This window comes from Desmodus rotundus, chromosome 8 (genome assembly GCF_022682495.2).
Source record: "Desmodus rotundus isolate HL8 chromosome 8, HLdesRot8A.1, whole genome shotgun sequence".
Classification (NCBI taxonomy): Eukaryota; Metazoa; Chordata; class Mammalia; order Chiroptera; family Phyllostomidae; genus Desmodus; species Desmodus rotundus.
The window spans coordinates 90625294-90639154 of record NC_071394.1 but is presented as its reverse complement, the minus strand read 5'-3'; the positions used below and the strand labels follow the sequence as shown (position 1 = coordinate 90639154).

The window sequence follows — 13861 nt, the reverse complement described above, 5'->3', positions numbered from 1 at the left end:
CCCCTTCAAAGTAGACACCTTGGGACCTCACACAATTCTTCCAATTGTCGTCATCTTTACCATTGTATTTTCCTGAATCTCATCTACAGTCTGACATCTCTTCCTTTTCAAAGGTAATTTTAGTTTTGGGAAAAGCCAAAATTTACAGAGCACCAAATCTGGGCTGTAGCAGGGTTGAGTCACCTGGGTGATTTCATGTTTCACCAAAAAACTGCATGAGATGTGATGCCTGAGCAGGCGTGTTGTCGTGATGAAGCTGCCAATCACCAGTTGCCCATAGCTGTGGCCTTCTGAATCATCTGAATAGTTTCCATGGAGGAATGTTCAAACTTAATGCAAAATTTGATGCAGATTCATTGATCTACTCGCTCAGTCATTTTGAATGCAACAGCCACACAGTACACATGCTCACTCAATGGTGTCAACCGCCCCACTGACTAGTACAGTGAAGTTGTCATTGTTCACTCATGCGCATTCCAGTCCACTCTCCTTGGCTGCCAGGTTACACCAATGTCACACAAACCATTCTCACTATATTAATAAAGGCTGGACTTTTTCCAGACAGACCCCGTGTGTGTCTAATTTAATAGTACAGCAGCCCTCTGTACCAAGTATCTTCATCTGATTTAACAGCTGGAGAAATTAAACCTGTGGCAGACAGCATGGTAAATTTGAAGCCATTTATTCAAAATCACTCAGCTAGTCTGTGACAAAACTAGAGCTGGAACCAGGTCTTGGAATTCCATGTATAGAGTTCTTTATACTCTTAACACAGTGCCACCACCAAAATGTTATTAAAAATGACACTCCCCAATGCAAGAGTTTTTAAGATGCATCCACAAACATCTGAGAGCACAACAAAATGTTAAGTGGATGATTTTGAATCAGATGTTTTGGGAAAGGAAGGGTCTATGCATTTAATACTCATCAGATTATTAAAGATACCCAAGACCCAATATTGTTAAGAAGCACTGTTAATGTAAGTGATGATGTAAGGTATGCATGAGGAAGTGATGAGGAAGAATCCTATTCTTCCAGCCCAGGAAGGTGAAGAGTCTCATTAACATTCCAGACAGCTCAATTTCCTCTATTCATACTTAGCTGAACTCTGTTGTACAATTTCCTGCTTAGATTTAAATTGAAAATTAGGAGTAAAATTGCTTTTACTTCTATTTAAAAAATATTTTCCATTCTTTAATCATCATTCTTTAGTGTATTTTAAAACTAGGAGAGGGAGCTGATCAAATAGCACAGATCCAAAGGGGGTACTAGAGTCTTATATACATTCTCAGTATATTTTCCATATTTTTCTCAACATCCTCTCAAGGCCTTAACTCAATGGTTTTCAAACTCAGCTCTAAGGAATTTAAGGACTGTACCCCCTGTAGGGGTGTAGTGGGGTTGGGAAATGATAGATGATGTAATAGTCTGGGTGCTCCAAGAAACATAACCAATAGAAGTGCGAGACAGACAGACAGAAAAACAGACTTATTTTAAGGAACTGATTCCCGCGATTATCGAGGCTGGTGAGCCCAAAATCTGCAGGGTGGGCTAGCAGGCTGGAGACCCAGAGAAGAACTCATGCTGCAGTTCAGGTCATGCTGCTGCCTGCCACAGGTTTTCTTCTTGCTTAGGGGAGTATTTTAGTTCTACGAGGGCCTTCGACTGGTCAAATGGGGCCCACCCACATCATGGAAAGCAATCTGCTTACTCAAAGTCCACCAAGTTAAAAGTTAATCTCATTCAAAAACACCCTCACAGAAATACCCAGAATAATGTATGATTAAATATCTAGGCACTGAAGTCCAGCCAAGGTGACACATAAATCAATCATCACAGACAGATTCTGTCCATTACCACCCCATCTCCACCTGACCAAGAGAAGCTCACTGTTTAATGCTTTCTATGAAACTTAAGATTTTTTTGAAAGATGATTCTGCTACACAATAGTAATAATAATAATTTGTAAAGGTTTAATTTACTACACAGGTGGCAAACACAAGGTCCGGGGGCTGAATCCAGCCCTCCACCTTGTTTCTACCTGGCGACAGTGCCAAGCTCTCACTTAACTGTTAAGGAGTAGTTACATTTATACAGCCCTAAAATTACATTCAGCCCTTTGAAGGCAACCACGAGGCTGATGTGGCCCCCGGTGAAAATGAGTTTGACACCCTTGATCCACTAGCTTAATCCAAAGTAACTACGAAGGTAAAAACCTCTGCAGAGATAGGTGATATTTAGGATCCTGACGCCTTCAGGTATAAAGTAACCTTTTTTAAAAGATTTTATTTATTTATTTTTAGAGAGAGAGGAAGGGAGGGAGAGAAACATTGATTGGTTTCCTCTCTCACGACCCCAACCACGTGCCCCCAACCGGGTACCTGGCCCACAACCCAGACATATGCCCTGACCAGGAATTGAACTGGTGACCTTTTGTCTTGGGGGAGGATGCCCAGCCCATTGAGCCACACTGGTCAGGGCTAAAGTAACCTTTTTAACTAGTTGACTCCCCCCACTCTCTTAACTTCCTCCCATTGGACCTCCAGAGTACATATGGGAAATCTTTTCTAAACATAAATCTGATAATGTGAACTTCCTATGGCTTTCTCATTGATAGAGGATAGCATTTTTAAATCCTTTCTTTAGCCAACAAGGCATGCATGGTCTAGCCTCTCCTTGTTTCCAAAACATCATCTCAGATTTCTTATACCTATACTCTTCTCATTCCAGCCAAATTGGGTTTCTCTCATCCCTTCTCTGCCCCTAGCTCCCTGTCACCAAAGGGCCTTTGAACATACTATTTCCTCTGGCATGAATACCTTTCCCTTCCCCTCACCAACTACTTGGCTTCTAATGAAATCTGTCTAAGCATCACCTGCTCCGGAAAACCCTTCTTTCCTCACCTAGCTAGATCAAATTCCCCTATTAGAAACTTTCATTGCACTATGTAACTCTTATCCATAGTACTTAGAATACTAACAAATTCACTTACTGGTGTGATTCATTTACAATGTCAAACATGCTCTCTACTCTATCCTCAGTAACTGCCATAGTGTTTATGTTCATGAAATATTTGCTGAATAAATAAGGCAATTTTCTCTATGATCTCTATAGCAGTGAGTAATGCTGCAGCAAGAGAAATGCATCCTACAGAATTTCCCTCTCCAATTTGAACATTCTGAATACAGGTTGTCTAAAAGAAAAGATCTTCCCTCATCTCAGTGTTAGCTGCTTCCGTGTTTAATCTGCCAGTTTCATGTCCCAGTATGCAATGCCCCGTTATAAACAGCCTTCAAATGTCATGTCCATTGCCCAGAGTTACTTCCCTTTACTAACAGTGGAGCAGATCCCGCATTGTCAAAATTTTCTGTTCTTACTTTGAAAATGATCTCATTAATGAAATCTGTAGTGTTGAATTATGCCAAGCATCTTATTTCAATGGATTCACGATATTAGCTCTCAGATTTAAAATAACTCCTCTTAGTCAATAATGTTTTTCTCTTTCCAAAATAAGAAGGCTTATCTCTAAATTTGGGTCCATGTACTGTTCAGCTGAAGCCTTTCCTTGTGAGCGTGCAATTTATGTAGGAAAAGGACTCACAGCACTCTTCCTCTCCCCCCACCCCCACCATCGCCTTGTCAAATAAAAGCCGAAACACTGAGCTGGGCATTCAAGGCTCTAGGATGGGCACCTATCTGCTCTGGAATCCTACCTTCCTGCTGCACCCCTTCATGTGCCTGGTGAGCATCCAGGCAGACAAAATGGTCGCTCACCGTTCCCTCGGCTTTTCCATATTTATTAAGTATTAAATCAATTCTTGGATATAATATTTATAAAATGTATAAAGGTTTTTTTCCCTTTCTGAAAGAGAAATTTTATTTTTTAAAAGATTTTATATATTCATTTTTAGAGAGAAGAAAAGGGAAGGAGAAAGAGAGAAACATCAATGTGTAGATACTTCTTGCACACCCCCTACCGGGGACCTGGCCCACAACCCATGTATGTGCCTTGACTGGGAATTAAACCAGCAACCCCTTAGTTTGCAAGCCCGTAATCAACCCACTGAGCATATCAGCTGGGGGTTAAAATGTATGAAGTTTTTAAAAAGGTGCTGACTAGTAAACTTCATCAAGGTTTCTCCAGCACTGTAATTATTAACTCTACTCAGGTCACGTGAGTAGCCTTGATTCCCTAAATGACTTTATCCCTGCCCAAGAGGTAAGTCAAGACCTCCTGTCTGGGTAAAGCCAGTCATTACAATGAACACTATGTTCCCAAGTACTCACTAAGCAATGGGTTCTAGCTGCTGCCCATTTTAATTTAAGGGAGAAATATTCTGGACAGTATTAGGGCTCTTCTGGATCCTTGGTACCTATAGTAAAGACTATATTTTTTGACACATTTTAATACCTCTGAAACCAGATGCACCTTCTGATCTCTTTTGACTAGGCAGTCATCATGATACTCTCCAGTGCTGGAGCATCAAAACTTGCAGAAGGGGTTAGAGACTTGGAAGAAACACCAAAAACCATAGTTGGAGCTCTTTTAACCCCACCCTCCCAAATCCAATATTTGGGAAGGGTGGTTAGAGACAGGCGGCAATGAATTTAGCAACTTCCTGAAACTGAAGTCCACAGCCACCTAGTTCTACATAATTGTAGATCTGGCTTAAGAGTCCAGCACTAAAGGCTCGGATTTCTTTTCTGATTCTTGCACAACATGCTTTATCACCCACACACTTAGAGGCACAGTGGAGAAACAAGACAATGACTCTGGGTCAAAAAGTAGTTCTAACGAGTCAGACTCTGAATAAGAAGTATAAAGAAAACCTTAAGTATTCTATTTCACTGTTCTTTTCCAATGTATGATTTTTTAAGTGCTATGTCTATTATAAATGCTCTCTTTGAATAAGTATAAAATGGAAACTCTAGAAAAAAAATTTAAAGCATCAAGTCCTAGTTTAATTGGCAGTGGTTTTTCTTTCTTCGTAGTTGTGATATTGTGATTTATAACAAGAAATACACATTTGGTCTTCATCCACTGTTCCTGAAACAGACTCTTCAGTAATGAGAGCCATAAAAGTGTCTTTTGTTATGTCAATGAGGTGACCTTTGAAAGCACCTAAGGATGGGGCTGGTTGCTAAGAGAACCAACCACATGATTAGAAGGTTGGACTTCAGTCTCACCCCCTACCCTCCAGGGAGGAGAGAGGGACTGAAGATTGGATCAGTCACCAACAGCCAATGGTTTAACCAATCACACCTATGTAATGAAGCCTCCATAGAATACCAAAAAGGACCATGTTTGAAGAGATTTCAAGTTGGTGAACATGTGGAGATTTGGGGACAGTGGTGAGCTCTGAGAACTCATGGAAGCTCCATGCTCTTTTGTCACAGAACAGGTTCCAAGCTGAGGAAGTGCTGCCCCAGCATGATCTCAGACAAGCAAATTCTGGCAGCATGCAGGAAAAAAAATCAAGACACAATTCCAGGTGAAAGTGTGAATAAGTTTATTAAAGCTTAGGTCAGTGAGGCAAAAGAAGGGCCCTTGAAGGCAGGATCAGGGGGTTAGCTCAGGACAAGCTGCTGTTGCCTGCTGCTGCTGCCTGCTGCTCCCCTGGTGGCAGGGGAGCCCTTCCACCATAAGCTTTAAAGGTTGGAACCCTTAAAGCTTATGATAAAGAAAGCAAAAGTACAAGCCTGGGGAAAGGGGCACTGGTGTGCTCAAAGAAGAGCAGGCACTCGTATCATTTGTTTTCAGAGTTTTTATCTATTTTCTATAGGCAGGAAGCTTAGGGGAGGTCCCAGGAAAGGATCTCAACCAAATATTCATTAGATTTCCAGATGTGTCATTTAGTACACCGATATGTCAAAATGAGCATATCATGGAGTCAGCAGTCACTTTCTGGTTAGCATCATATTTATCTTGGGTCAGTCGGGCTCTAATACCAATTAGATACAAATTACCATTTTTTGTTGTTGTTATCTATCTTCCCAAGGTGATTTAAAGCACCTGCTCTTAGATATCTCTGGTTAGGGAAGACAGAGTTCTTGATTTATCAGCTGGCTGTTAATTAGTCAGCTGCTCTGGCCATTTGTTCAACCATTTTTCTCAGTTTCCTCATTGTACTTCCAGGGAATTTTTCTAGTTCCTTACTAACCTGCCTCACTTTCTCCATACCTTGCCCTATGCATCTCCTTCATCTAGCTCTTCCTGAGTTACATTCTTTTATAATAAACCAGTGATCTAATAAGTAAAATGTTTCTCTGAGTTCTGTGAGCTGCTCTAGCAAATTAATCCAACCCAAGGAAGGGGTCATTAGAACTACACCCAGTTGGTCATAAGCACAGGAAACAACCTGGATTGTGACTGGAATCACAATAGAGGAGAAGGGAGCAGTCTTGTGGCGCTGACAACATCTGTGGGATCGGACACTGTCTCTAGGTAGATAGTGTTAAATTGAGGTGAATTGTAGGACACCCAGCTGCTGTCAGAGAATTGTTTGGTGGTGTGAGAGAACCACCACTACCCTCCCACACACACCACTCATACATACACACACACACACACACACACGCTGTAATTGGTATCAGAACTTATTTAGTACTACATGAAATAATGGCGTATCTCATAATGGGTAGCTTCTTAGATTTGATGAAACATGATGTGTCTGCAGTGATTTTCCAGATTAACCATAAGTCTTTACTGAGATTGGTTAGCATGCGCAGGCCTCCTGAGCCAGCCCAAGTATGAAAAGAAAATAAATACCATAGAGTTTCAGGAAGTTGTAAATCTGAGGGCTCGACCATAGGATTCAATAAACCCACTGGGGTCCTCACAGCCCAGGAGGACCTCTCTCTAAATGAAATTTTTCTCACTTGCACTCAGGTCTAAGCTGTGCCCCTGGACTCCATTATATATTCATGTATGTGTCTCTCAATATACCTAGTACAAAGCCTTACACACTCTAGGTCCTCAATGAATGTGTGCTGAGTTGACAATGCCTTCCATTGGAACTTCCTTCCCTCCCTTATTCCATTTATCTAGTATCTCTCTGCTCCAAAGCATTCATCAAGTCACTGAGATGCTGCTAATCCTTCTTAAATGTTGCTCCTAAGCCTAGTTCAAATACTTGCTATGATTTCCTATTAGCAATGCACGCCTGCTGTTGCAGGTCTCTTCAACTCGTTACTGAGAAAACCTATGCTGGCTCCACCAATGGGATGAAATTGATGTCTTCTGCAGTCTCTACCAGGTTAATCATAACTAGACTCTAAGAGGACCAAATGGGCCTCCTACATGTGTCACCTCTGATCAGTTGATAACAGCTCTGTGAAGAACCAGAACGACTCTGAGAACACATCTGGCTCAGCAAGGAAGAGAGCTGTGATTGATTACTGATGTCTGCCATGGAGCACGCAAACATCAGCATGCATTTGCCATACCTAACCCACATACGGCATGACTCATGCAGCACCAAGAGTGCTCCTCGCAATGCCCCATAATGTAAACATTAAAATGATTTTTATAAACACTTCTTTTGGCGTTTAAAACTTGTTTTTATAGGTTGTCTATTTTCTCAGTACAAAAGTGTGTGTGTGTGTGTGTGTGTGTGTTGGCTTGTCACATAATTAAATCTGTGAATCTTTCTATATTGTTCCTTTATTTATTTTGATTACTAAAGTTCTCTTGTACCAGTTTATAGAAACTCGCACTTATAATACCAAGAAGTATTTTTAGGTTCAATGTTATATTTAAATCACAGATCTACCTGGAATTAATTTTATTGTAACCAGTGAAATTGGAAGACAGCTTTATTTTTTCCCATGTAAAAAAAACAGTTTCATATAAATTATTGAACACTTTCCTCCATTAATTTGAACTGCCTTTTGAATTTTAATACTTTATTATTACATCTCATTGTTTACTCTGCTTAATTCTATGCCATTAGCATAATAGTTCAACTACTTTAGCTTTACAATATATTTTAATGTCTCACAGAACATGTTCTTCCCTCATTCCTCTTACTTTTTATCAACTATCAAATCTTATTTGTTCATTTTTTTCAAATAGACTTTGCAATCATTTTCTCAAATACAGGGGGTAAAAAGTTCCATGATAATGTTAGTGAATTTTGTGTTTACAGGATTTCATTAAGCACAGTTTAGTTCTTTGTAATTTCAAATTTTCATGTCCCCCCAATAAAGATCATTCTCTCTTAATTTATGAAGGTGTCCTTTATGGTCACTTGGCAAAGTCTAATTATTTTATCTATATCTTGAGCATTTCTTGTGAAGTTTATGCCTAAGTATTTCTGTTTTAAACACCATTAGGAAAAGAATCTTTTATCCAATACATTCTCTTACTGGCTACTGTTTATGTTTAAAAGAAAGTTACTTTTCATGCACTCTTTTGTTTATTATACACCTTACTATATTTATTGTTTCTGGAGTTGTTGGTTGATTTTGATTATTATTGTTTTGCATTATAAGATTATATGATAATATAATTTTTTCTTTTTTTCCAAAGCCAATTCCTCTTACTTATTTCTCTTCCGTAACCATATTGACTAGTAATGTCAGAAAAATGTTCAAAAGCAAGAGACAGAACAGGCATCTGGTCTCACTTCTGAGATAAGGAAAAGATTCTAGTGCTTTAGAGTTAGACAGGATTCTGTTGTCAGTTTGAGATACTGATAAGGAAGGTGCTTTCTATAGCCATTTCACTTAAGAAGTTATATCAGAAATGCATGTTAAAATTAAGCCAGGGCTTTATGAAATGAAACTATACCTTGTATCTTTCAGATTAGTCAACTATGGTTATAATAATACTATATAACAAACTAGTTCAAAAATCAGTGGGTTTCAGTTCTGACATGTAAAAAGCTTGAAAGTTGTCTCTCCTGTCCTTACAACAAGAATAAAAAGGTAGAAAAATAAAAAATCAACACATCAAAGAACTAAGGCTGTAAGCAATCTGGAGAGACAGATGCATCCAGAGAGACAAGCTGGAGCAGAAACCACTGAAACCATGAACTGCCACGAACACTTACATGGTTAATTTAGATGAGTTGCTAGAGGCTGAATGTGGACTAATATGAGAGTGATAAACTCCTCGGACCCACAGTCCTCGGGGGAGAGGAGCACATTTATGTGAGCTTTAAATCCAGAAATCCCGCCAGGTTCTCATGGTGAAGATGTATAAAAAGTTTTATGCAACACAGCCTAGTGGGATTCATTCCAAGTATGTGAAGATGATTCAACATTGGAAAATATATGTAATCCGACTGAGAACCAAGATGGCGGTGTAGGTAGACACACTGCACCTCCTCCCACAACCAAAACTGACAGAAAATCCAACGGCAAGGAAGTCCGACACCAAGTAGATAAAAAAGAAACATACATCCAGACCGGTAGGAGAGGCGGAGACAGGCATCGGGGTGGAGAGGACTCGAGTGGCCGCGGCGGGACCGAGACTGGCGGAGTGTGGGACGAACAGGGCAGGCAGTCTGACCACTAGCAGACCCTGCGGCCCTACAGTCGCGGACAGATAAACCGAGAGGGCTGGACTCAGAGTGGTGGAGAATGGGGCAGGCAGAGCGGCAGGTAGCACCCCGCAGCCCCACACTCGCGCACAGATAAACTGGGAGGAACTGCGGGGAGCAAAGCAGACCGCACAGCCCAGGGCTCCAGCTCGGGGAAATAAAGCCTCTTACCTCTGATTGAAAGCGCCCGTGGGGGTTAGGGCAGCAGCAGGAGAGACTCCCAGCCTCACAGGAGAGGTTGTTGGAGAGACCCACAGGGGCCTAGAGTGTGCACAAGCCCACCCACTCGGGAACCAGCACCAGAGAGGCCCAATTTGACTGTGGGTAGCGGAGGGAGTGGCTGATATCCAGTGGAGAGTGGAGTGGGCGCCATTGCTCCCTCTCGGCCCCTCCCCCACGTACAGCGTCACAGCACAGCCACCAGCGTTACCCCGCCCTGGTAAACACCTAAGGCTCCGCCCCTTTAAGTAACAGATGCGCCAAGACAAAAGAAAAAAAAATGGCCCAAATGACAGAACACTTCAAAGCTCCAGAAAAAATATAACTAAGCGATGAAGAGATAGCCAACCTATCAGATGCACAGTTCAAAACACTGGTTATTAAGACGCTCACAGAATTGGTTGAATTTGTTCGAAAACTAGATGAAAAAATGAAGGCTATGCCAAGAGAAACAAAGGAAAATGTACAGGGAACCAATAGTGATGCGAAGGAAACTGGGACTCAAATCAACGGTGTGGACCAGAAGGAAGAAACAAACATCCAACCAGAAAAGAAGGAAGAAACAAGAATTCGGAAAAATGAGGAGAGGCTTAGAAACCTCCAGGACATCTTGAAATGTTCCAACATCTGAATTATAGGGGTGCCAGAAGGAGAAGAGGAAGAACAAAAAATTGAAAACTTATTTGAACAAATAATGAAGGAGAACTTCCCCAGTCTGGCAAAGGAAATAGACTTCCAGGAAGTCCAGGAAGCTCAGAGTCCCAAAGAAGTTGGACCCAAGGAGGAACACACCAAGGCACATCATAATTACATTACCCAAGATTAGACAGAAGGAGAGAATCTTAGAAGCAGCAAGAGAAAAGGACACAGTTACCTACAAAGGGGTTCCCATAAGACTGTCAGCTGATTTCTCAAAAGAGACCTTACAGGCAAGAAGGGACTGAAAAGAAGTATTCCAAGTCATGAAAGGCAAGGGCCTACATCCAAGATTGCTCTATCCAGCAAAGCTATCATTTAGAATGAAAGGGCAGATAAAGTGCTTCTCAGATAAGGTCAAGTTAAAGGAGTTCATCATCACCAAGCCCTTATTATATGAAATGTTAAAGGGACTTATCTAAGAAAAAGAAGATAAAAAATATGAACAGTAAAAATGACAGCAAACTCACAGTTATGAACAACCACACCTAAAACCAAAACAAAAGAAAACTAAGCAAACAACTAGAACAGGAACAGAACCACAGAAATGGAGATCACATGGAGGGTTATCAATAGGGGATTGGGAGGGGGAGAGAGGGGGGAAAGGTACAGAGAACAAATAGCATAAATGATAGGTGGAAAATATACAGGGGGAGGATAAGAATAGTGTAGGAAATGTAGAAGCCAAAGAACTTACAAGTATGACCCATGGACATGAACTATAGGGGGGGAAGGTGGGAGGGAGGGGGTGGGCAGGATAGAGTTGAGTGAAGGGGCGGAAATGGGACAACTGTAATAGCATAATCAATAAATGTATCAAAAAAAGAAAATATATGTAATCCACCATATTGACAGACTAAAGAAAAAAACTATTTGATTTTATCTATTGACAAAGAAAAAAGCATTTGACAAAATCTAACATTCATCCATGTTAAAAACTCTCAGCAAACTAAAAATAAAAGGTAACTTCCTCAACAAGGAATTTCCACAAAAAGCCTACTGAAGCTAATAGCATACCCAATGGTGTAAAACTGGATAATTTTCCTCCCAAAATCAGGAACAAGGCAAGGCTGTGCTCTCTCACTAATCATATTCAATATCATACTGTAAGTCCTAGCCAGTTCAAAGGACTAGGAAAAAATAAAATTTATACAGGTTAGAAATGAAGAAACACGCTGTCTTTGTTCATAAATGACAATGATTATCTATGTTGAAAATCCCAAGTAATCAACAAAATAATCCTGGAACTAATAAGCAGGTACAAAAAGTCACAGAACAAAAGGTTAATATATGTCAACTGCTTTCCCATATACCAGGAATGAACAAGTAAATTTTTTAATTTTTTTAAATATTGTTTACAATAGCACTAAAAAAAATGCCCAAAGGTTGGGCAAAGGTGGAACAGCTACCATAATGCGAAGGTATCTTCAGAACAAAAGATGAAACTGCAACTCCATAGAATACAACTGAATTTATTTTTTTTAATTTTTAAAAATATTTTATTTATTTATTTTTAGAGAGGGGGAGGAAGAGAAAAAGAGAGGGAGAGAAACATCAATGTGTGGTTGCCCCTCTTACGCCCCCTACTGGGGACCTGGCCTGCAACTCAGACATATGCCCTGACTGGGAATCAAACTGGCAACACTTTTCTTCACAGTCCGATGCTCAATCCACTGAGCCACACCTGCCAGGGCACAACTGAATTTATTATAGGGTAATTTACTTACAGAAAGATTGGATCAGAGCAGAACAGATGACCCAACAATTCTGTGCATTTTATCTCCACTAACAGACGCTGTTATAGTCTGTTTTTTATAATATAACTCAGGTACTATTGACTGACAGGACAAAGGAAAAAAGAATGTAGTAGCACCAGGGACCACACCTCCGGGTAGTCTTGTGATAGATGATTGTTCATAGTCGATACTGTTACCAGTTTGACATTTATCTTTGTTGTCATGCCATTCCAGCTGTTATTAACAAAAATATTAATGGCTGCATTTTAAGGAACACAGATAATCATCAGCTAGAAAGTTTTGATGTGCTTGCCAAGAACAGTGAGGTTGACCAAAGGTCATGAAATGGAATGAAATCCGGGACACAGAGATGGAATTGGTTTTGTTCACATCTACACCTATACAGAATCTAACAAAATATATATAGTATCTATAAACAGAAAACTATAAAATTCTAATGAAAGCTATCAAGGAAGATTTAAGTAACTAGAGAAAAATTCCATGTTCATAGAATGGAAGATTCAATAATTGTTAAAAAGTCAATTCTTTCCACTTTGGCCTATAGCTTCAACACAACAAACTAATTATAAAGGTACCAACAAACTGATTCTAAGGAGTATATAGAAAAGCAAACAATCTAGAATAGCCAACTCAATATGGAAGTAGGAACAAAGTTGGAAGATTGATACAATCTGATCTCAAGACTTACTAACGAAGTTAATGATGCGGATGCGCCAGATGACGCAGATCCCGGCCCGCAGGATCTGCTGTTGTGGCCGCAGTATACAAATACACAAGGACTACAGAAATCCTGTGGAGGAAAAGGGACTGCTTGGCCACTCCCTCAAGAGGAGAGCTCCCCAACCCAACCCTCCCTCGCCTTGACAGGCTTTTATTGTTTTTCTAGGGGCCTTACATCAAAGATGGTCCTCCTTTACTATGCAAAGGTTTGTTTTGGGTGGTTATCTTTTGCAGACAAAGGAGAGGGTGTAGCTGAATACATCAAAGGAGGATATTTGTAATGTAAAGGGAGAAATGGTCCAAAAGGCTATGTTCTATACCTGGAAGGTTTAGCTCAGATTTTAGGAAGATAAAGATACTCAGTAAACATTTGCTGCCTCAGAGTGAGGGTGTTTTAGCAAGAGCAAGTCTCATAGCAGTCTAGGTACAATGCAGGCCTGATTTCCCACTGGAGAACTTATCCATGGACATGGGTCCTGCCCGCTAACCTCGCTCCCCACTGGCTTTTCCGAGTGGGGGCTGAGCCACATTTCCCAAGCTTGGAACGGTTCCCCACAGCTAAAGTGGTCAGGACAGCATGGCATTGAGGAAAGAACAGGCACGCAGAGAAGTGCAATAAGACAGAGAACTCAGAAACACACCCACACATATGTGGTCAACTGCTCTTTGACAAAGGAGAAGACAAAATTCAATAGAGAAAGGACAGCCTTCAACAAATGGTGCTGAAACAATTGGATGTCCATATGCAAAAATAAACCTACACACAGACCATACAACTTTCACAAAACTTAACTCAAATCGATCATAGGCACAAAACTATAAAACTTCAAAAAGGAGAAAATCTAGTTGAGCTGAGGTTCAGTGATGAGTTTTTAGGCAGGACACCAAAAGCATCATCCACAAAAGAAAAAATTGACAAGATGG

General features: G+C 40.5%; 1 protein-coding gene across 1 annotated transcript in view; it reads right to left on the bottom strand.

Annotated features, from left to right (window-relative positions):
• The window catches only part of LOC123479386 (serine/threonine-protein phosphatase 1 regulatory subunit 10-like), a 533905-nt gene that overhangs the window by 460812 nt on the left and 59232 nt on the right, over positions 1-13861 (bottom strand). The gene's annotated exons all lie outside the window — the stretch shown is intronic.